The sequence below is a fragment of the Eschrichtius robustus genome, chromosome 1 (assembly GCF_028021215.1).
Source record: "Eschrichtius robustus isolate mEscRob2 chromosome 1, mEscRob2.pri, whole genome shotgun sequence".
In the NCBI taxonomy this organism is placed as follows: Eukaryota; Metazoa; Chordata; class Mammalia; order Artiodactyla; family Eschrichtiidae; genus Eschrichtius; species Eschrichtius robustus.
The window spans coordinates 36,348,015-36,370,425 of NC_090824.1; the positions used below are offsets into that span (position 1 = coordinate 36,348,015).

The 22,411-nt window shown below is 40.2% G+C and overlaps 1 protein-coding gene across 8 annotated transcripts in view; it reads right to left on the reverse strand.

Annotated features, from left to right (window-relative positions):
• Positions 1–21,689, reverse strand: part of FUT8 (fucosyltransferase 8) — a 318,121-nt gene extending 296,432 nt beyond the window's left edge. For 5 of the 8 annotated variants that reach the window (XM_068543994.1, XM_068543968.1, XM_068543981.1 and 2 more), the window contains exon 1: positions 20,299–21,362. The gene's annotated coding sequence lies outside the window, so the exon portion shown is untranslated. Of the gene's footprint in view, positions 1–20,298; positions 21,363–21,560 lie in introns of those variants that run through there. The other 3 variants (XM_068543973.1, XM_068543987.1, XM_068544009.1) reach the window with 3 other exon arrangements.
• Between the last annotated feature and the right edge of the window lie 722 nt (positions 21,690–22,411).

Sequence of the window (22,411 nt, forward strand, 5' to 3'; positions counted from 1 at the left end):
GAAAATAGCTTGGCAGTTTCTCATAAAATTAAACATACACTTACCATATGATTCGGCAATCCCGCTCCTAGGTATTTACCCAAGTGAAATGAAAACTTACGTTCATACAAAAAGTTACTCTCAAATGTTTATAGAAGCTGTATTCATAATTGCCAAAAATTAGAAACAACCCAAACATCTCTCAACAGATGACGGGATAAACAATGTACATCCATACTTAGCAATGAAAAGGAACTATTAATACATGCAACAACATGAATCAATCTCAAAAACATCTTCTAAGTGAAAGAGGCTGACTCAAAAGTCTACATAACTATGATTCCATCTATATGACATTCTGAAAAAAGCAAAACACTGACCATAAAGAACACATCAGTGTTCACCACGGGGTTGGAGGCAGAGGGAAGAGGCTAACTACAAAGGGGCAACAGGAGCTCTCGTGGTGGATACATATTCTATGCATTTATCAAAACCCAAATTGCATTATCACAGTGTGAGTTTTAGTGCATGTTAATTTTTTAAGACTTCTACTTTTTAACACATGGAAAAATACAGGAAATATGCCAAATGAAGAAAAGAATAAAAAAGAAAGAAAAGGTTTTCAAAAGCGACTATTCTAGAAATGGTTATCCTCTGGAGATAATATAGCTGCCTCCACTGAGGTGTGGAGATAAAATGTAAGATGCTTAACCCAAGGCTTACCACATAGTAAATTCTCAACTAATACTAGTTCCTTTCCCTTTCCCTGCTTCCCTCTCCTATGTATGCATTTCTCTTTCCCTGTGTCTCGTACTCCCTTCCTTTCCTCCTCCTCTCTAATGACTATAGACAGTTTTTGCCTACTTCACATTCCTTCTCCCATTCCTCTGGTTTATAGTATTCCCATCCTTTGGGGAACTAACCCCCCCCCCATTTTATGTGGTTCTGATGACAATGCCAATGACAATTCTCCACAGTGATTAACCCAAGGATGGGCCCCATTAGAGGCCTTCCTTCAGAAACTTAAGTTCTCAGTGGTCTGAGTCCACACATCTCTGCTATGAAAGAAGCCTTCTAACATAAGCAGATAATAAGACCAACACAAAGAAAGACGTAAAGTCAGGAAATGGAGAGGCTCCTGAAGACATCATTTAAATTTCTGGATCCGGTTGTTCCTGGACTGCTCCACCTCTGTTCTTCCTACTTACAAAGCCAGAAAGTCATCTTGTTTTAACCATTTTAGAATTGTTGTTGTTTTTAATCCTTCCCATTTGAAAAGAACAGAACATTTTGTTTCCCTAAGGGAACAGAAATAGTAAATCATCTCTTTACTTGCTGTGGCCTTCAGTTAATTTACTTTTAGTATTAGTGGCTATTAATATAAAGATATTACCAAGCCCAATAAAAATACCATTCTGAGCAAAAAGTGTGACTATAAAGCATGAAACAAATTTTTTAGGGCAATCAAACATGTGTGGAAAGAGGCAAAAATAAAAGATAAAGCCAGGACTTCCTTGGTGGAGCAGTGGTTAAGAATCCGCCTGCCAATGCAGGGGACACAGGTTCAAGCCCTGGTCTGGGAAGATCCCACATGCCACGGAGCAACTAAGCCCGTGCGCCACAACTACTGAGCCCGCACTCTAGAGCCCGCGAGCCACAACTACTGAGCCCACGTGCCACAACTACTGAAGCCCGCGCGCCTAGACCCCATGCTCGGCAAAAAAGAGAGGCCACTGCAATGAGAAGCCCATGCACCACAACGAAGAGTAGCCCTCGTTCACTGCAACTAGAGAAAGCCCGTGCACAGCAATGAGGACCCAATGCAGACAAAAATAAATAAATTAATTTATTTATTTAAAATAAAAAAAAGATAAAGCCATATATAAGTACAGCTGACCCTTGAATGACGTGCATGGGTTAATCCAAGTATAATTTATAGTCAGCCCTCCGTATCTGCGGTCCCTCCACATTCACAGATTCAATCAACCACAGACCTTATAGTACTGTAGTATTTACTACTGGAAAATATACAGGTATAAGTGGACCTGGACAGTTCCAACCTGACTTGTTCAAGGGTCAACGGTGGACTGAAAACAGCTATCCATTAAAGATTTACATTCCAAGTGTCAGGAACATTAAAGACAGCCTTTAATGTAAATTTTAGTCTTTAGATTTTAGTCTTAAGTCTTCAATGCAAATGGTGCTCACTTTTCACCCCTTCACATTTTTACCACACTACTCACTCAAAGTGAAGTAATACAGATACATGTTATTTTGTGTCACTCTGGTTTTAGATTGTTCGAATATTTGAAAAAAGCAATAGCACATGCCAATAGGAAAAACACCCACATGCAGTAAGGATTAAAGCAAAAGTCTTATGAGTTGACAACATATAATAACCTTTTAGCAAGTCTTTCCTCAGTTTGCCTGCCTGGAATGTCCCTACTTATTCTTTGATGCTAAGCTTAAATGTCACTTCCTTTCAATACAGCCTTCCCCACCTATCACACCCTAGTAGAACCGCCTCTTCCTCCTCTCCCTCTATTATAGCAATTACAAAATTATAATTATTTATATGTTAGTAGTAATGAGAACCTAAACCTCTGTGGTTAAAAAAAAAAAGAAATAGAAAAGAGCAGATAAAGTAGGGAAACACTATAGTATTCACAGCTTGACAACTGAATGGATCTGATCGGGAATTCAAAGATAACTTAGAATTCAAGTTTGGAAAATGGGAGGGATAAGCCAACAATAAAGGAAGGAAAGTTAGAAAGAATAATACATTTTAGATGAAAGAAAATGAGCACATTGAGCTTGACTGAATAACAAACAAGTGGAGCTCTCAAGCTGGAAACTGAAGTTCAACATTTACTATATGGGTGGGAGTTGTCTGAAACAGGTACTCACTGAAGCCAAAAAAACAGATAACATTACAAGGAAAAAAGTCTAGATTAAGAAAAATGTATAAGGCAAATACTTAATAAAGAAGTTGACCTTGTAAATGAAAAGTTGCTAGAATATATAGGAGAACCAGGAGGACTACAAAGTTATAAGGAAAAGCAAGGAGGAAAAGGGATTCACAGTGTCAAATCTGAAGAATTAAAAAGCAAAAACTAATACTAAAAAAAGTCTCCATTTGGCAGTTCAGAAGGTCACTGGTAACAACAGAGAGAATGATTTTACTGAAAAAGAGGGTAGAAAAATTGAAATAGGCATATTGCTTTTTCTTTGGGCTGTGGGTAATACCAAAAAAGGCCGGGGATGGGAAGGGCAGGAGGTGACAGAAAGAATAAGGAAAGGTGGTTTGGGGTTTGCTTTTTTGTTTTTTAGGCCAGTAAAGATGTTGTTAGGGGAGACTGAAATTAAAATGATAAAGGAGTGAACTAATGAACCTTATATTCTAAAGGGTAGCAGGGATAAAAGTAGTCATGAAAGCCTAACGGACACATCCCTGACACCAAATGGTACAGAGGAGGGGAAATTACACAATTTACAGATAAAAAAAAGCAAAGCTAAGGAAGCCTCTGTTTGATGGTCTTAACCTTCTTACACTTTTCAAAAAAAAAAAAAAAAAGTAAGTGAAATAACCTGCGAAGTCTGAGAGCAGTATGCTGTTGGGGGCTAGGAAAGAGGTAGAAAAGGGCTGAAATAGCCCCTGTAGGAAGTCAAGCAGAAAAGAATTGCTAACAAATATAAGTAAGTATTTTGGAGCACCCTTTAAAAGTTTTCTAAAACTTTTAAATTAATCATTTTTACTGCTTTAATGCGGTTCTACTCTTGTTCTGATACTTTGCTTAAATATCAAATTAGTATTTCATTATTCAAGAAATCCCTAGTATCTATTTTCTTAAGAACAAGTATTTGAGAGAACTACATAAAGAACAAGAATTCTGGGGCTTCCCTGGTGGCGCAGTGGGTGAGAATCCGCCTGCCAATGCAGGGGACACGGGTTCGAGCCCTGGTCTGGGAAGATCCCACATGCCGCGGAGCAACTAGGCCCGTGAGCCACAATTACTGAGCCTGCGCGTCTGGAGCCTGTGCTCCGCAACAAGAGAGGCCGCGATAGTGAGAGGCCCGCGCACCGCGATGAAGAGTGGCCCCCGCTTGCCGCAACTAGAGAAAGCCCTCGCACAGAAACGAAGACCCAACACAGCCATAAATAAAAAAAAAAAAAAAAAAAAAAGAACAAGAATTCTAAACCTAGAAATGGCTATACCTTCTGACAGTTGCTCACTTATTATTATTATTAAAAATTAAAATTCCCTGGGAAGATACAAATGATGATCATCTTTAATATTTTGGAGCTTCAGAAGTTACAGAAAGAAGTGTCTCTTTCCTTTACACTGAAATTTTTCCAATTACATAATTCATATTTAGGTATTTTATATGTAGTACAACTTCAGTGGGACATTTAAAAATATACGGTATAGCATATATTCAAAAGAATATTGTTGCCATAAAAACAGTCACCTTAGAAAGCTTTATGCTTATTCCTAGAATGCTGCCATTGCATAAAAAGCTTTGGGATTCAACTTTTGGAACTCCTTATAAGTCTTAACACAATCTTCATAATACTGTCAAAAGTGACAAATCTTCATTCATTTAATATAGGTTTGCTTTGGGGATATTTTTGGTGATAATTAGATGACATGGTATTTATTAAAAATACCATTCTGAGCAAAAAGTGTGACTATAAAGCATGAAACAAATTTTCTTATGCTGCTTATGATGACACCATCAGTAAAATATATTTATAGCTACATTCCCCTCCTCCACAGTGCCTGCTCTGTGGGTTACCACTCATATGTTCTAGTATGTTGGGTAAAAGCAAAAGTTCAATCATTTTATAGCCATACTTCCTACTATTATAGATGGTACAAAAAGCTCTGATAGTTTCTAAGAGTCAAAATTATTGAATATTTGAAAGTAGTCACAGTACTCTTATTTTTAAATTTAGCTAGTTGTTATTCAATGCCCTATCTTTTACTATACTATACTGAAAATGCACATTACCCCCTTGGAATATACCTGATACCAGCCTACTCAGTCAGTTGTCTATACCTGCTACACATACATAAACACATGCACAACCTTTTTTTTTCAGATATTTCCCGAGTGCTTACATTCACACTTGTTGTATCTTGTATGGAAGTATTTGTATGTAATGGATATCCTGTATTTTATTTTTTATTATTATTTTTAACATCTTTATTGGAGTATAGTTGCTTTACAATGGTGTGTTAGTTTCTGCTTTATAACAAAGTGAATCAGTTATACATATACATATGTTCCCATATCTCTTCCCTCTTGCATCTCCCTCCCTCCCACCCTCCCTATCCCACCCCTCTAGGTGGTCACAAAGCACAGAGCTGATCTCCCTGTGCTATGCGACAACCGTATTTTTTTTAATTTAAATTCCTCTACTTTTTTTTTTCTTTAAAATTATTTATTTATTATTTATGGGTGTGTTTGGTCTTTGTTTCTGTGCAAGGGCTTTCTCTAGTTGCGGCAAGTGGGGGCAACTCTTCATCGCGTTGCGCGGGCCTCTCATTATCGTGGCCTCTCTTGTTGCGGAGCACAGGCTCCAGACGCGCAGGCTCAGTAATTGTGGCTCACGGGCCTAGTTGCTCTGCGGCATATGGGATCTTCCCAGACCGGGGCTCGAACCCGTGTCCCCTGCATTGGCAGGCAGATTCTCAACCACTGCGCCACCAGGGAAGCCCGACAACCATATTTTTTAATTCCCTGTATACATATTTTTTTCCTAATTTGTCACCTGAATATTATGTCAGCTTTGCCTCCAGATGAGCCCTAGGACAGTCTTCCCAACAGTAGCCATACACTTCCTTCAGTTCTTCTTTGCAAAACAGTCTAATCCCACTTGGCTGCCTTGAGCCCGACTTGGCTCAAACTTAACTAAAATTGCTCCACCCCACCTTCTACTTCCAAAACAAAAGAAATAACTAAAAAGCATAATTTGTTCCTATGTTCATAAGAAGCTTCGATCACTTTTAAAGCTCTACCTCTGACAATTATTCAACTTTGCCTTTATTCTCTTCAAAAGTCTCAATTATTAACTCAGCAATTAAGACTATCCCTATTCTAAAAGTTGTACACATGAACTAAGAAATGCCCAAGAAAAAGTTTAATCAGCCATCTTGATTTTTCAAGGCAATCTCAAATTTGCCATTGCTGAGTCATCTCTTTGACCATAAGCCTTGTTTTTGATTCAGAAAAAACATATGTTGACATAAAGTGTTTACACTTAAGGGGAAGAGTTAAGGTACATTCTAGGGAAAGGTCAGTGAATGTCTACCCAGGTGTGAAAACTGGAATAGAAGAAAATCAAAATAATTCATTTTATGGAGAAAGAAGCAGAGGCCCAAAGAGGACAAATGGCCTACCCAAGTTTACACATCTGAGTGGCAGAACCAACACCAGTATCCAAGTCTCCTGATTCCAAGTTCAAAGCTTTTCTACTTTATCCATTCTTTCAAATTACTAAACAGGGCTATACTAAGTGAAAAGAGCCAGACACAAAAATTTACATATTGTATGATTCCGTTAATGTCAAATTTCTAGAAACGGCAAAACTATAGAGACAAAATACAGACGAGGGGTTGCCTGGAGCTGGGGGTAGGAACACGGGTTGGGCAAACGGGCAAAAGGGAGCTTTCTGTAAGGTGAAAGTGGTCTAAAATTGGATTGTGATAACTGTTGTACAGCTGTATAAATTTATAAAAACTTGTGAATTTTATGGTATATAAATTATACTTCAATAAAGCTATCCAAAAAATTACTATGAAATAAGTCAGATTTTAGCTTTACATCTGTGGAGTTCTCAAAAAATTTTATGTCAAATAGCATCAGTAAAACACGAGGAAAACAGCCTTTTTTCCAAACTTCAGATCCTTTCCCTTCAGAATTTCCAAAAGTTAGGTACCATACTTCCTAACCTTACATTTGCCATAGAAAGAGAAAGTGACAGGTACCATGCAAATATACACAGAAGAAATGTGCACGATTCTTGTGAAAATACTTTAGTTATTGATCACTATTTCCTTTTAGGTAGGATTCTGCATGGCTCTAAGTGAACCTCTGTAGACAGTTATAGAATAGAGGATGTGCTCTTTTATCTGTTATCTGACAAACTGCTCCAGAACAGAATTCTTTGGTGATTTCATTTTCACCATTATAATTTGTGCCATTATAAGCACTAATAAGAGTCCTTTCATTAAGAGGAACCATTCCTAATTGCATATTAGCAAGTTTCTTTAGTTTATTATTTGTACATCCTTATTAGGTATACATCTCTTCAGCCTACTCAGCACAACGAGCATAGTCTTCATTTACTTACAAATTAAAAATAACATTACATCACTCATTCTATGAATGCTTTACACCGATAAGTATCAAGCTGATACTTCTACTGTTTGGACCTTAAAAATAAACAGTTTTAATTAGTGAAGGCCCAGATGTCTGTAATCACGTCAGAGGAAGCAGTCAGGATTACTCAGTAAACCTACATTTCTCATGGCTGAGGGTCATTTTACCAATGCTAAGGAAAGACCTTTTGGCCTGAAAGCTTCAACTACCACCCTCCTAAACCCTAGAGTTTCACTAAACTTTCTAAAAGAGAAAGAAAGGGGGTTACAGTCAAGATGGCAGCGGAGGAGGACTCAGAGTTTGCATCTCCCCACAACTAGGGCACCTGCCAGATGCTGGTGGGGGACCTCAACACCCAAGGAGATGGGACAAACCCCCAAGTGACCGGGTAGGACATGGGGGGACCGAGGGGGGAGGAAAAGTGTGGGCCGGACAGGACCGGTGCCCCTGAGGGGTGGCTGGGAGGGGGGAGGGGTTCTAACACCTAGAAGGACCCTCAGGGGCTTGGAGGATCAGGGTGAGCGTGCCTATCATTTCCCCCGCCCAGTCAGCCCCAGGAAGCCTGCGGGGCTCCCAGGCCGGGTCCTCCGCCCTCCAAGGCCCCCCTCTGGGCCACGTTGGTCCTAGGGGTGTAGGAGGGAGGCAGGGGAAGAAGAGGAGAGGCGGATTAGGGAGGGGCCCTCCGGGATCAGAGGATCAGGGGAGGTGTGGACGGCATTTCCCCTGCCCACTCGGGCCCCAGGAAGCCTGCTGGGCTCTGCGGCCTTGCCCCCTCCATAGTCTGGGGCCCCCTCTGGCCTCGGGGGTTCTAGGGGCATGGGCGGGAGGGAGGAAGGGGGAAGAGTAGGAGAGGCGGACAGGGGGACCCTCGAGGGCCGGGGGATCAGGGGAAGTGCTGCAGGCATTCCCCCCAGCTGCTCGGCCCCAGGAAGCCTGTTGGGCTTCTGGGTCTGGTCCCCTGCCTCTCAGGACCCCTCCGGCCACATGGGTCTTAGGAGCATAGGAGGAAGGGAGGGGGGAAAGAAGAAGAGAGGCCAACGGGGGGGTGCCCTCCAGATCGGAGGATCGGGGGGAACACACCTAGCATTTCCCCACCCACTTGGGCCCAGTGAGCTGCTGGGGTCCTGGACCTGGTCCTCTGCCCTCCAAGGCCAAAGGCACTCCTGGGTCCCTCCTGCTGCCTTGAGCCTAAGCCCCATCCCCCACATCCCCCAGAGCCTTTTCAGGCCCTGTGGGTCCTAAGCATAGGCCCCGCCCACTGCCTAAACCTCACCCCTGCCTAAGCCCCACCACCCACAGTCAAGGCCTTTTCTGGCTTTTTTTTTTTCTCCTCTTTTTTACTATTATGGCTCTGTTTTACCTTCCAGTTATTGGTTCATCTATATTTTTACTTTTTCATTCTTTCTAACATATCTGTTACTTTTCTAACCTTATTTTATTTTTTACTCTTTGTTATTGTTCTGCTCCTTTTTTTTCATTCCTTTCTTCTTTTTTTTTCTTTTCTTGCCACCCCACGTGGCTTGCAAGATCTTGGTTCATGAGCCAGGGGTCAGGCCGGAGCTCCTCCAATGGGAGCTCCGAGACCGAACCACTGGACTAACAGAGAACCTCAGACCCTAGGGAATAGTCATCGGAGTGAGGTCTCCCAGAGGTCCTCACCTCAGCACCAAGACCCAGCTCCACCCAACAGCCTAGGAACTCCAGTGCTGGAAGCCTCAGGCCAAACAACCAGTAAAACAGGAACACAACCCCACCCACCAAAAAATTTTTTTAAAAAATGAGATAGCAAAATAACGGAGCAAGGTAAAAACCTACAAGACCAAATAAGTGAAGAGGAAGTAGGCAATCTACCTGAAAAAGAATTCAGAGTAATGATAGTAAAGATGATCCAGAATCTCAGAAATAGAATGGAGGCACAGATTGAGAAAATACAAGAAATGTTTAACAAAGATCTAGAAGAACTAAAGAACAAACAAACAGAGATGAACAACACAATAACGGAAATGAAAAATACACGAGAAGGAATCAATAACAGAATAACTGAGGCAGAAAACGAGTAAGTGAGCTGGAAGACAGAATGGTGGAAATAACTGCTGAGGAGCAGAATAAAGAAAAAAGAATGAAAAGAATTGAAGACAATCTCAGAGACCTCTGAGACAACACTAAACGCACCAACATTCGAATTATACGGGTCCCAGAAAAAGAGAAAAAGAAAGGATCTGAGAAAATATTTGAAGAGATTATAGTGGAAAACTTCCCCTAACATGGGAAAGGAAACAGTCACCCAAGTCCAGGAAACGCAGAGAGTCCCACACAGGATAAACCCTAGGAGAAACACACCAAGACACATATTAATCAAACTAAGAAAAATTAAGTTCAAAGAAAAAATATTAAAAGCAGCAAGGGAAAAGCAAAAAATAACATAGAAAGGAATCCCCATAGGGTGATCAGCTGATTTTTCAGCAAAAACTCTGCAGGCCAGAAGGGAGTGGGAGGATATACTTAAAGGGATGAAAGAGAAAAACCCACAAGCAAGATTACTCTACCCAGTAAGGATCTCATTCAGATTCAACAGAGAAATCAAAAGCTTTACAGACAAGCAAAAGTTAAGAGAATTCAGCACCACCAAACCAGCTTTCAGCAAATGCTAAAGGAACTTCTTTACGCAGGAAACACAAGAGAAGAAAAAGACCCACAAAAACAAACCCAAAACAATTTAAAAAATGGTAATAGGAATATACATATCAATAATAACCTTGAATGTAAATGGATTAAATGCTCCAACCAAAAGACACAGACTGGCTGAATGGATACAAAAACAAGACCCATATACATGCTGTCTACAAGAGACCCACTTCAGACCTCGGGACACATACAGAATGAAAGTGAAGGGATGGAGAAAGATACTCCATGCAAATGGAAACCAAAAGAAAGCTGGAGTAGCTTTCTTTTACTCGTATCAGATAAAATAGACTTTAAAATAAAGACTGTTACAAGAGATAACGAAGGACACTGCAAAATGATCAAGGAATCAATCCAAGAAGATGTAACAATTATAAATATTTATGCACCCAACACAGGAGTACCTCGATACATAAGGCAAATGCTAACAACCATAAAAGGGGAAATCAACAGTAACACAATAATAGTAGGGGACTTTAATACCCCACTTACACCAATGGACAGATCATCCAAACAGAAAATAAATAAGGAAACACAAGCTTTAAATGACACAACAGACCAAACAGATTTAATATTTATAGAACATTCCACCCAAAAGTCACCGAATACACTTTCTTCTCAAGTGCACACAGAACATTCTCCAGGATAGATCACATCTTGGGTCACAAATCAAGCCTCAGAAAATTTAAGAAAATTGAAATCGTATCAAGCATCTTTTCTGAACACAACGCTATGAGACTGGAAATCAATGACAGGAAAAGAAAAAACTGTAAAAAACACAAATACATGGAGGCTAAATAGTGCACTACTAAATAACCAAGAGATCGCTGAAGAAATCAAAGAAGAAATAAAACAATGCATACAAACAATGACAATTAAAACACGATGACCCAAAACCTGTGGGACACAGCAAAAGCAGTTCTAAGAGGGAAGTTTATGGCAATTCAATCTCACCTCAAGAAACAAGAAAAATCTCAAATAAACAATCTAACCTTACACCTAAAGCAACTAGAGAAAGAAGAACAAAGAAAACCCAAGTCAGTAGAAGGAAAGGAATCATAAAGATCAGAGCAGAAATAAATGAAATAGAAACGAAGAAAACAATAGCAAAGATCAATAAAACTAAAAGTTGGTTCTTTGAGAAGATAAACAAAACTCATAAACATTTAGCCAGACTCATCAAGAAAAAAAGGGAGAGGACGCAAATCAATAAAATCAGACACGAAAAAGGAGAAATCACAAGTGACACCGTAGAAATACAAAGGATTATAAGAGACTACTACAAACAACTATATGCCAATAAAATGGACAACCACAAAGAAACGGACAAATTCTTGGAAAGGTACAATTTTCCAAGACTGAACCAGGAAGAATTAGAAAATATAAACAGACCTATCACAAGTAATGAAATTGAAACTGTAATTAAAAATCTTCCAACAAACAAAAGTCCAGGACCAAATGGCTTCACAGGCAAATTCTAACAAACATTTAGAGACGAGCTAACACCTATCCTTCTCAAACTCTTCCAAAAAAGTGCAGAGGGAGGAACACTCCAAAATTCTTTCTATGAAGCCATCATCACCCTGATACCAAAACCAGAAAAAGATATCACAAAAAAAGAAAATTATAGACAAATATCACTCATGAACGTAGATGCAAAAATCCTGAACAAAATACTAGCAAACAGAATCCGACAACATATTAAAAGGATCATACACCATGATCAAGTGGGATTTATCCCAGGAATGCAAGGATTCATCAATATACACAAATCAATCAATGTGAAACACCATATTAACAAATTAAGGAATAAAAACCATATGATCATCTCAATAGACTCACAAAAAGCTTTTGACAAAATTCAACACCCATTTATGATAAAAACTCTCCAGAAAATGGGCATAGAGGGAACTTACCTCAATATAATAAAGGCCATATATGACAAACCCACAGGAAACATCATACTCAATGGTGAAAAACTGAAAGCACTTCCTCTAAGATCAAGAACAAGACAAGGATGTCCACTCTCGCCACTCTTACTCAACATAGTTTTGGAAGTCCTAGCGACAGCAATCAGAGAAGAAAAAGAAATAAAAGGAACACAAATTGGAAAAGAAGAAGTAAAACTGTCACTGTTTGCAGATGATATGATACTATACATAGAAAATCCTAAAGATGCCACCAGAAAACTACCAGAATTAATCAATGAATTTGGTAAGGTTGCAGGATACAAAATTAATGCACAGAAATCTCTGGCATTCCTATACACTAACAATGAAAAATCAGAAGAAGAAATTAAGGAAACAATCCCATTTACCATCACAAAAAAAGAATAAAATACCTAGGAATAAACCTACCTAAGGAGGCAAAAGACTTGTACTCAGAAAACTATAAAACACTGATGAAAGAAATCAAAGATGACATAAACCGATGGAGAAATATACCATGCTCTTGGACTGGAAGAATCAGTATTGTGAAAAAGACTATACTACCCAAAGCAATCTACAGGTTCAATGCAATCCCCATCAAATTACCAATGGCAGTTTGTACAGATTTAGAACAAAAAATGTTACAATTTGTATGGAAACACAAAAGACCCTGAATAGCCAAAGCATTCTTGAGAAAGAAAAATGGAGCTGGAGGAATCAGGGTCTCCGACTTCAAACTACACTACAAAGCTACAGTAATCAACACAGTATGGTGCTGGCACAAAAACAGAAATATAGATCAATGGTACAGGATAGAAAGCCCAGAGATAAATCCAAGCACATATGGTTACCTAATTTATGACAAAGGAGGCAAGAACATACAGTGGAGAAAAGACAGCCACTTCAATAAGTGGTGCTGGGAAAACTAGACAGCTACATGTAAAAGAATGAAATTAGAACACTCCCTAACACCATACACAAAAATAAACTCAAAATGGATTAGAGAGACCTAAATGTAAGACCGGACACTATAAATCTCTTAGAGGAAAAACACTCTTTGACATAAACCACTGCAAGATCTTTTTTGACCCACCTCATAGAGTAATGGAAGTAAAAACAAAAATAAACAAATGGGACCTAATGAAACTTAAAAGCTTTTGCACAGCAAAGGAAATCATAAACAAGACAAAAAGACAACCCTCAGAATGGGAGAAAATGTTTGCAAACAAAGCAACAGACAAAGGATTTATCTCCAAAATATACAAATAGCTCATGCAGCTCAATATCAAAAAAACAAAAAAACCCAATTAAAAAATGGGCAGAAGACCTAAATAGACATTTCTCCAAAGAAGACATACAGATGGCCAAGATGCATATGAAAAGAAGCTCAACTTCACTAATTATTAGAGAAATGTAAATCAAAACTACAATGAGGTATCACCTCACACCAGGTAGAATGGCCATCATCAAAAAATCTACAAACAATAAATGCTGGAGAGGGTGTGGAGAAAAGGGAACCCTTTTGCATTGTTGGTGGGACTGAAAATTGATACAGCCACTATGGAGAACAGTATGGAGGTTCCTTAAAAAACTAAAAATAGACCATATGACCCAGCAATCCCACTATTTGGTATATACCCTGAGAAAACCATAATTCAAAAGGACACATGCACCCCAGTGTTCACTGCAGCACTATTTACAATAGCTGGAACATGGAGACAGCCTAAATGTCCAATGATAGATGAATGGATAAAGAAGATGTGGTACATATATATACAATGGAATATTACTCAGCCATAAAAAGAAATGAAATTGGGTCATTTTAGAGATGTGGTTGGACTTAGAGTCTGTCATACAGAGTGAAGTAAGCCAGAAAGAGAAAAACAAATATCGTATATTAACACATATACGTGGAATCTTGAAAAATGGTACAGATGAACCTATTTGTAGGGCAGGAATAGAGCAGTAGAGAACGGACATGTGGACACAGGGTGGGCAAGGGGAGGGTGGGACGAATTGGGAAATTAGGTTTGACATAAATACACTACCATGTGTAAAACAGATAGCTAGTGGGAACCTGCTTGTATAGCACAGGGAGCTCAGCTCAGTGCTGTGACGACCTAGGTGGGTGGGATGGGGGGGATGGGAAGGAGGTCCAAGAGGGAGGGGATATAGGTATACAAATAGCTGATTCACTTCATTGTACAACAGAAACTAACACAACCTTTTAAAGCAATTTTACTCCAATAAAAAAACAAAAAATATATATATACACACACACATATACAATAAATAAATAAATAAGGAAGAAATATCTGAAACTTATAAAAAGAAAACAAAATATTTAGCCTGGCTTAAGCTGTAATTTTAAAGAACAGATTTTCTCAAAATTACAATCTTTTGCCATTTGGTAACTGACTGAATTAAGTAGTTATTCACAAAACTCAAGACACACAAAAAATAACAATCTCTACTGAATACATCTCTTTCAGGTATAAGTACAATTCCATGTGTTAAAGAAATCGAATCAGTCAGATCTCTAATGATTAGGGTCCTAATTATCAAACATACACTTTCTCCTTGTGAACTTTCCACAATAACTGGCTTAAATCTGCTAAAACTACTGCCATGAATGGAGAACACTGCTGTTCATTTTAGTTTCAGAGCTGGTTCTCTTCAGTGGACACAGGTTTTTATTGTTTGGGACTTTTTTTTTTTTTTACATTATGTTATTGCAATGAGGGACACGAAGAAGGTGAAGAGATATTCTAAAAACAATTCCTTGTATTCAGAAACTCCGTAGATGAAGACTCCATAGATGAAGACAGAAATAACAGAGGAGGCATGAGACTGCATTCCAAGAACCTGGAAGAAGGGATTACCATATACGAAACAGTAAGTAGAATGTGACTGATACAGGACCCTTAACAATGAACCAACATCTCCCATACCCCTTTTTATATGGAGTTACAAAATCATTTTTAATAAATAATATTGAACCCCACATCAACTGAATTTCTTCAAGTCTCTTGCCTACTGCTGCAAAAGAAAATGAAATCATTATAATAAACTTATTGTAACATAAAAGCTAATGTTGTACTGGGAAACGTTCTATGAACTCTAAGGAAAAAAAACCCTACAAAGATAGTAAACTCCCACATTTTCCACCACTGTTGGGAGAGGAAAGACAACAAACAGGGAGAAGAAGGAAGTGGACGGAGAGGAAAAAACTGAAGAAGAAATCTCCCTCAGCTCCAAATAAGGCAGGCTCATCAACCAGTACACCCCCCCTCTCAACCCCCCTCCCTTCACTGACTGTCCCAAAGCTACAAACTATATTTTTCCACCTTTACTACTTTATCAAGATATTACAACAAATTATATTTTAAAAATTATACAAGTGATTTTAGAAATGGAATGTTAAGTTATTTAATAACATTGGTATGCTTTTACAGTTTGATGGTTTGTAAATATCATTTTTTTTACTACAGGCAAATTTACTCTGGCTCTAGGTATTAATGGCATATTAAATGGCATTTATCTCATCTAAGGGATATAATGTAAATAACCAGCCATAAATTAGTATAAATTTAAAACTCATTCATGGTTCATTAACAGTCTTAAATGAATATTTACAGACACAAAACAGGTTCATTTTAGTTGTATATTTGCGGTAAATCAAATAGAACAATCTCCCATTTTCACTTTACTTTTGTTCATTTATAATCAGAAAGTTACAGCATTTAAAGTTCATATCATGTAATGCTTCTCATAACTCAGATTGTAAAATAAACATGAGCTTAATTTCCCATTTACATCTAAGATTAGTATCAACACTTTATTATTTATTTTGTAATGTGAACTTTATTTACACTAACCAGTCACAGAGGCTGTGACAAGTAGAAATGCTAAGTCTGATCTTCTTAACATAAATGTTACGTCACGTTTACTCAGTTTATCCCTGAATCAGTTTAATTAAAAAAAAATCCAAGTTCTAAGATATAACAAATATAGGGAGCATTTCAGTAGTGATCTCCAAAGTTTTATTCCAGTGCTTTAATGAAGAGGTTATACTACAGACCAGCGCAAAAGAGAACGACGGCAAAGGCAAGTTTGAACTACATCTGTACTAGCCTTATATTGATATAATTTGTCAATTTTTTAAAAAACTTAAAATTCAAAACACATTTCCCCTTCGCATGTCATTTTCTCACAAAAAAAACTATCACAAAAGATATTTTTTAAATGTAGTAAATGAGTGTGGTATTGGGTTTTAGCAAATAAAGTCTATTTTTTTAAAAACGTAAATGAAATTAACCCTATAGCTCTACTTTCTGTAAAGAGTATGAATAACTCTTAGATTGAAATACATGGCATAAACCCCTTGGGCCCTTATGTGCTCTTCTTCCATTAAAAGGAAAATCTACAGTATTGTATAGTCTAAGCTATATGTTTAGAATATTGTACAGATTGATATAAAGCCATTTAATCAAGGAAGAAAAAGCTATGCCAAGTGAATGATATGATTCATTTTATTGGTTTGATTCCTAATTATTCCAAGGAGAAAACTGTGGGATGATGGAGGGTGGCTGGAGAAGGGGAGATGTAGGCAGAAGAGTAGAATGTAGAGAGAAAGGAAGGTTGAGACTTGAGACTAATCTGTTTATATATATATATATACATATATATATACACATATATATACATATATATATATATCTTAAATGCATACACATCCCCATATAACATTCTTCTGTTCGGAATTTTAAAAGGGTTTTTTTAAAAAAATCAGTTGTAAACATCTCTTACTTTTAAACATGTTTTTCTCATTATAACAAACTACAATTTAATAACAATTCAAACTGCAAAACCATATACTATTTGGTACAGAAATATAAGCCAAAGAATCATCAAGAGGAGAACAAAGGGAAGTCTTGTAGCAGTCCTCTAAATCCTACACCTACTATACTACTGTTGACTGCAGAAGACTGGAAGTTGATGTTTCATCTGAAAAGTACCAATAGGACCAGTACTGAAGCAGAGTAGAAAATTACTATAAAAGCAATACTTCTGGTTTCAGAGTTGTTTAGAATCTTAGTTTTGTTTTATTTTTAAGTAAAGAAACTTATTTACATGTTTATTTTTATATTTACTCTTATGATTATGAAATGAAAACACTTTCTTTTGCTTTTATAAATGTGCTATAATATGAAATGGGTGTGTTCACCATTTAATTAAACCAAGAGATTTACTAAAATGTACTTTATAGTAAATCAAAAATAATCATTAAAGAAATGAAAAAAGATATATAAAAATATTCTAGAATGTCTTATAAAACTGATTAATTTACAGCATTAACCCCTTAAATATAGTAAACACCTCACTATTCCGTATCTTACAGATATTTTAATTTTTTTCAAAGAATCTATTTTTTATTTTAGCAGCACTGAAATTCTATTTACACAATGAAGAGCAATGGCGAACAACCAACCAAACCACTACCCTCAGAAAACGAAATATTCTATTGATTTTAATATACATACTATCAATTCTACCCTTGAATTTGAAGAATATGTGAACTGTGAGAAGTAAAATCAAAATCGAACTGATTACAGTTCAGAAACCTAAATAAAGTGCCACAGATCAAAAAATAACTGCTTCATATTCAAAGGCACAAGTTCAACTTCACAGATCCTCTGGACTCACTGCATTACACTGCAGGAGAGAGAGGTTAAGAAGTGACCTTGGGATCCTGCTCTCCAGATGTCTGAAGGACCCATTTCTTTATTAAAAGTATCTCTACTTTTGATAAATACCTAGCTTACTACACACTTGATGTCTTGGCTCTTATAAGACTCTACTTGAAGCTCTTTTGAAATTTTAGGACTGTAGATATTATAAAGAAAAAATTTAAGAAGATGCAACATGCACAAAGGGTCAACATATACTCTTTCCTTTCTGATGCAATGCACAAGAAGGTTAAGAAACTACTATCATACACCCTTAAGTTTGGGGGCATATTTTCAGAGATTTTAAATGAGAAATTCAATAAACGTTACACATTTACTTCCCATTATTTCAGATCATGAAAGAAATTTTTAACTAATTTGTAATATTATATATATATATATATATATACATATATATATATGTATATATATATATATATATATATGCTCCACAAATAACTATCTACAGATATACATCCATATAAAAATTCCCTTATTCTTTTAACTAAAAATTAAGTTTATGTTTCTTCTGGTCATAAAAATCCAGTTTGGGGTGTTTTAAAAGTTCAAACATATATTAAGCCATGCTTTGCTTTGGCACTAGCTCCCCCTCCAGACCAACCTACTGATATAACTGCACTTAAAAAAATAAACAAGTAAGAAACACAAGTTTTTCCAAGCCACTAGCAATTTCAAAATTCACCACTTTTAAAGACACTCCAATTCCTTAAAATAACTAGTTAAAATTTGTAACCAAACACTGTAGAATGTAATCAGAGGTACTGTTTTTTCAATTCCATATGTCTCAAATAAAACTGACTTGTAGGAAAACAACTTCAAGTGACTTTCAATTTAAGAACATCCTAAAATACAATCTATATAATGCTTTATTTTATGGAAATTATTTTGAATCACCAGCCTAATAAACCACAACATACTCTTCATGTTAACTCACTACTTGATCAAAGACACATTTTGCATGTTTCTGCAATCTATGCAACTTTCATTCCAGCTGTTCAGCAATTCAAGAATTCTCAGTTTATAAAGCAGGAAAAGGAAAATTCATGCCTCCAAACCATCCTTCTATGTTCCTTAAATCCTATTCATTTCTAAGTCCCTGCATTTTTACATACTAAGCTGTAAAATCACAATTTCAAATGTTTGAATTCCCACCCTATCCCTACTATTGTAGTAGTTATAAATCAAGTAATTAAGACTCTCTATATACATTTTATGGTATATTTCACAAGGTTAGCAATGTATGCAGCCTTATTATACGGCATAGGATTTTAGGTTAATTTTAACTTATTTTGAAGAAGAGAGAATACAGCTTATACTTCAGTAAAACTCTATAGTGCTGCAAATTTCTCTCCTAAAATGTTTCTTATATGATGCACCCTTTAAAAGAAGTATGCATAAAGACAAAATTTAATCAAGAAAATAAATATGCACTTAACCCCAAGAATAACAGGGGGAAAAGAAACTATAATTAAACCTTGCCTGCAGTTTCTAAAGAGAGCCAAGCCAAAGTTCAATCAGTTACTTGTGATGAGTTTAATTGTAAACTGATAGAAAACTTTTGTAGAAATTTGGTCTGCGTTCCCTTGAGGTTTGGGGTTTCTTTAGGAGATTCTGGCTTTCCCAGGTCCACTTTCTTTAGTTGGCTTAAGTCAACTGTAAATTAATTCAAACATGGCAAGAAGAAACAACACCTCTCCCTGCCTCTATCCAAGGCCTCAGTCAAAAGTCTAATATACAGCAAAACGCTAAAGCTCACCAGGGATAAATTTTAACCATGACACTGCCATTTAACTTAAGAAATACACTGCGTCTCCGACGTTCTGTGTGGCTGAGGATTGCAAACCCCGCTGTGAGAGAAAAACAGGTGCTGCACACGACAGCCCACTCACTCTTGCAGGACAAACCTTTAACTAATAAACAGGGACTCATTTAACCTTCCCAAATAAGTTTAGATACTCTAAAGCCGCAAACTCATCATTTCCACATCAAACGGGGGTGCAGCGGCACTCACACCGTGCACTGCCCTGGCACTGGCCCCTCGCCTGGAGCGGATGTTTGCACGGGTCCACTCCCCGATTTCCAGCCGAAGAACCCCTCACGAAAGCCCCTAACGCACAGGCATGCTCTTCCCCACTGTCTGTGACAACATGGAGCGAGTTGCTGGCGAAAGGGTAGGTAGGTGTAGAGGAGAGAAGAGGGACACCTCCCACCCCCGCCCCCATCCCTTCTCCTCTCCTCGGCTTCGGCCCCTTCCCTAACCAAGGATGCTTGACGCCGAGGGCAGCCGCCACGCCGCTCCACGTCCCGGCCGGGGCGGCAGGCGCCCCTAGCCCCCTGCCCGCGCCCCCCGGGCAGCGCAAAGGCACCCACCAGAGGGTCCCGGGGGCTCCCTCCCCACTTTCCCCGGAGCCGCTGGATAAGCAACAGCAGTGGCAGCAACAGGCCCGGGGGTTGCCTGGGGAAAAAGAGCAGCGACGGCCGTCAGGCACCTCCCCGGAGCCTCCTGAGATCCCGCGCTCGCCCAGCCCCAGACCCCGAGACGTGCGTGGCCCGGCTCCCAAACGCCCCCTTACCCGAGGCGGGAGCAGAGGCGGTCTCCGCCGTTCCCCAGTCGCCGCCGCCGCCGCCGCCGCTACAGTCCTCAGCCGCAGCTGCCCCGCGTTGGGGTAGTGGGAGGGGTGGCTGGGTGGAGGATGCTATTCCCGACTGAAGGGAGAGGAAGAAACGGAAACAGGAACCGCCGCCGCCGCCGCTGCTTAACGGAGCCTTCGGCGCCACTGACTGAGGGAGAGCGCGAGGCGGCGCGAGCCAAGCAGTCGCTGACAGCGCGAGACCGAGCGCGAGCCGGGTCCCGGGTGCGCGACCCCGAGCAACGCCGGCCCCATTCCGCAAGGAAAGGAAGGGGACGGGTCGGCCCGGGGCTGGGAGGGGGCGGCGGTGGGCGGGGGCCTGGAGCGTAGGGAAGCCGGCTACTCCGGTCGGCCGGAGATAACACGCGCACGCGCCGGAGCGGCTCTGACAACGAGCGCAGGCGGGGAAGCCTCGGCTAGAGCAAGCGTGCGCGCGCGAATGGGGGCGCGCGCCCCTCAGCGTTCCAGGCTTCTAGGAGAAGGCGCGCATGCGCTGGCCGCTGCCACCTACGGGGACCCCGGCATCTGCCAGGGCTTCTCGCTGCCCCCTTCTCGCCGCGCCCGTTGATAACGTAGCCGCAGCATCCACCGCCCGGCTGAGTTGCGGGCTACAGCGGGACCCGGAGACTTCCAGCAGGGCAGCAGCTGTGCGCGCGAACGCCGGCTCCGACACGAGCGTAGGCCGCCCTCTACCGCCTGAAGGCCGGAGGCTAAAGGGGGCGCGAGTGGAGCCGGGCTCTCCACTCCCGGGAGCGCCACCTCCGGGAAATGCCGTATTCTCTACCGCCGGGAAACGGACCGGCCCGTGCCAGTTCTGCCCGCGGCCCTAAGGAGCACTGGTATTGGAGATGTGGAACAGGCTCCTTGCTACTTTTCAGGAGTGATCGCTGCTGCTCAGCCCCTGCAGCCCAGGTCTGGCCGCTCCGCTGCAGCTTGCAGCACGATCATAGAATGGCATCGCAGCCACATGCGACTAGCGAAGCCCTGTTTTATCTTGTGAGAGCTGGTCTTCCACATTCGCCCCGACAGAAAGACCCACCCACCCCCACCCCCACCCCCCCGCCACGAGGGCCCGAGTTCGGTGCCTGGCCTCTCCCCCGACCCACGGCTGCAACAGCCCCTCCGAAGCGGAAGTTTATTCAGTACGGGAAAGAGAACATGGGGCGGGGGTGGGGGAGAGGGTTTTTCCCTAGGATGCTTCCTACCCGCTCGGACTCGGGAAATTCCTGGCGCCCGCGATGCAGAGCAGTGGGCCGAAGAGCTAGACCAGTCAAGCCCAGACGGCGAGCTGAGCCGGACGACCTGAGCGCGCAGCCCAGGCACACAAAGTAGTCGCGGGCCGAGGCGGGGGTGCCATGGAGGCCAATCAGAGACGCGAGCACGTGAGTGGAGTGGGAGCCGGCCAATCAGAGGGTGGGAGGATGAGCTTCCCGTACCGAACTCTTCCCTGTAGCCTGCGGACCCAGATCCCAAGCCTGGGGTGCAATACCTCGGGAAAGGAAATGGTGCTCTAAAGACAAAAAAATTATTTCTCTAGACTTGGGTATTTTTAAGTAAATGCCTTAGGTACTTATCCCAGAGCAAAGAGTGGCAGCCTTTTGCATGCCGCGTATGAAAGGATCACAGAAAAGAGACTTAAGAGGCAGTGGTCTGCCAAGATTGCAATCTGCCTAAAAACACTAATAAATTTACGTTTATTGACACCTTTTTATAGGCCAGGAACTGTATTACAGAAATACAAATAAGATACTGCTGATTCAAAGAAGAAAAAAGTTCCCTGTCCTCAAGAAGTTCAGTTTCCTCTGAAAGAGGTTTGCTGGACCTTATGACTGGTATTTATCCTCAGACCTTTAAACAAAAAGCTCTCAGCGAAGTGGTAGTTTCCAGTCATTTTTATGATTGTTATCTCCCTGTAAGAAGAGAAATTTGAGAGAAAAGTAGAGTGACTTATCTAAGGTCACACAAAAATATACAGGCAGAGCCAGAATGATACTCTAGCTCAGAGTTTAGACACCATCATTCAACCATCATTTATCTAACCCATGGTTGCTATCCT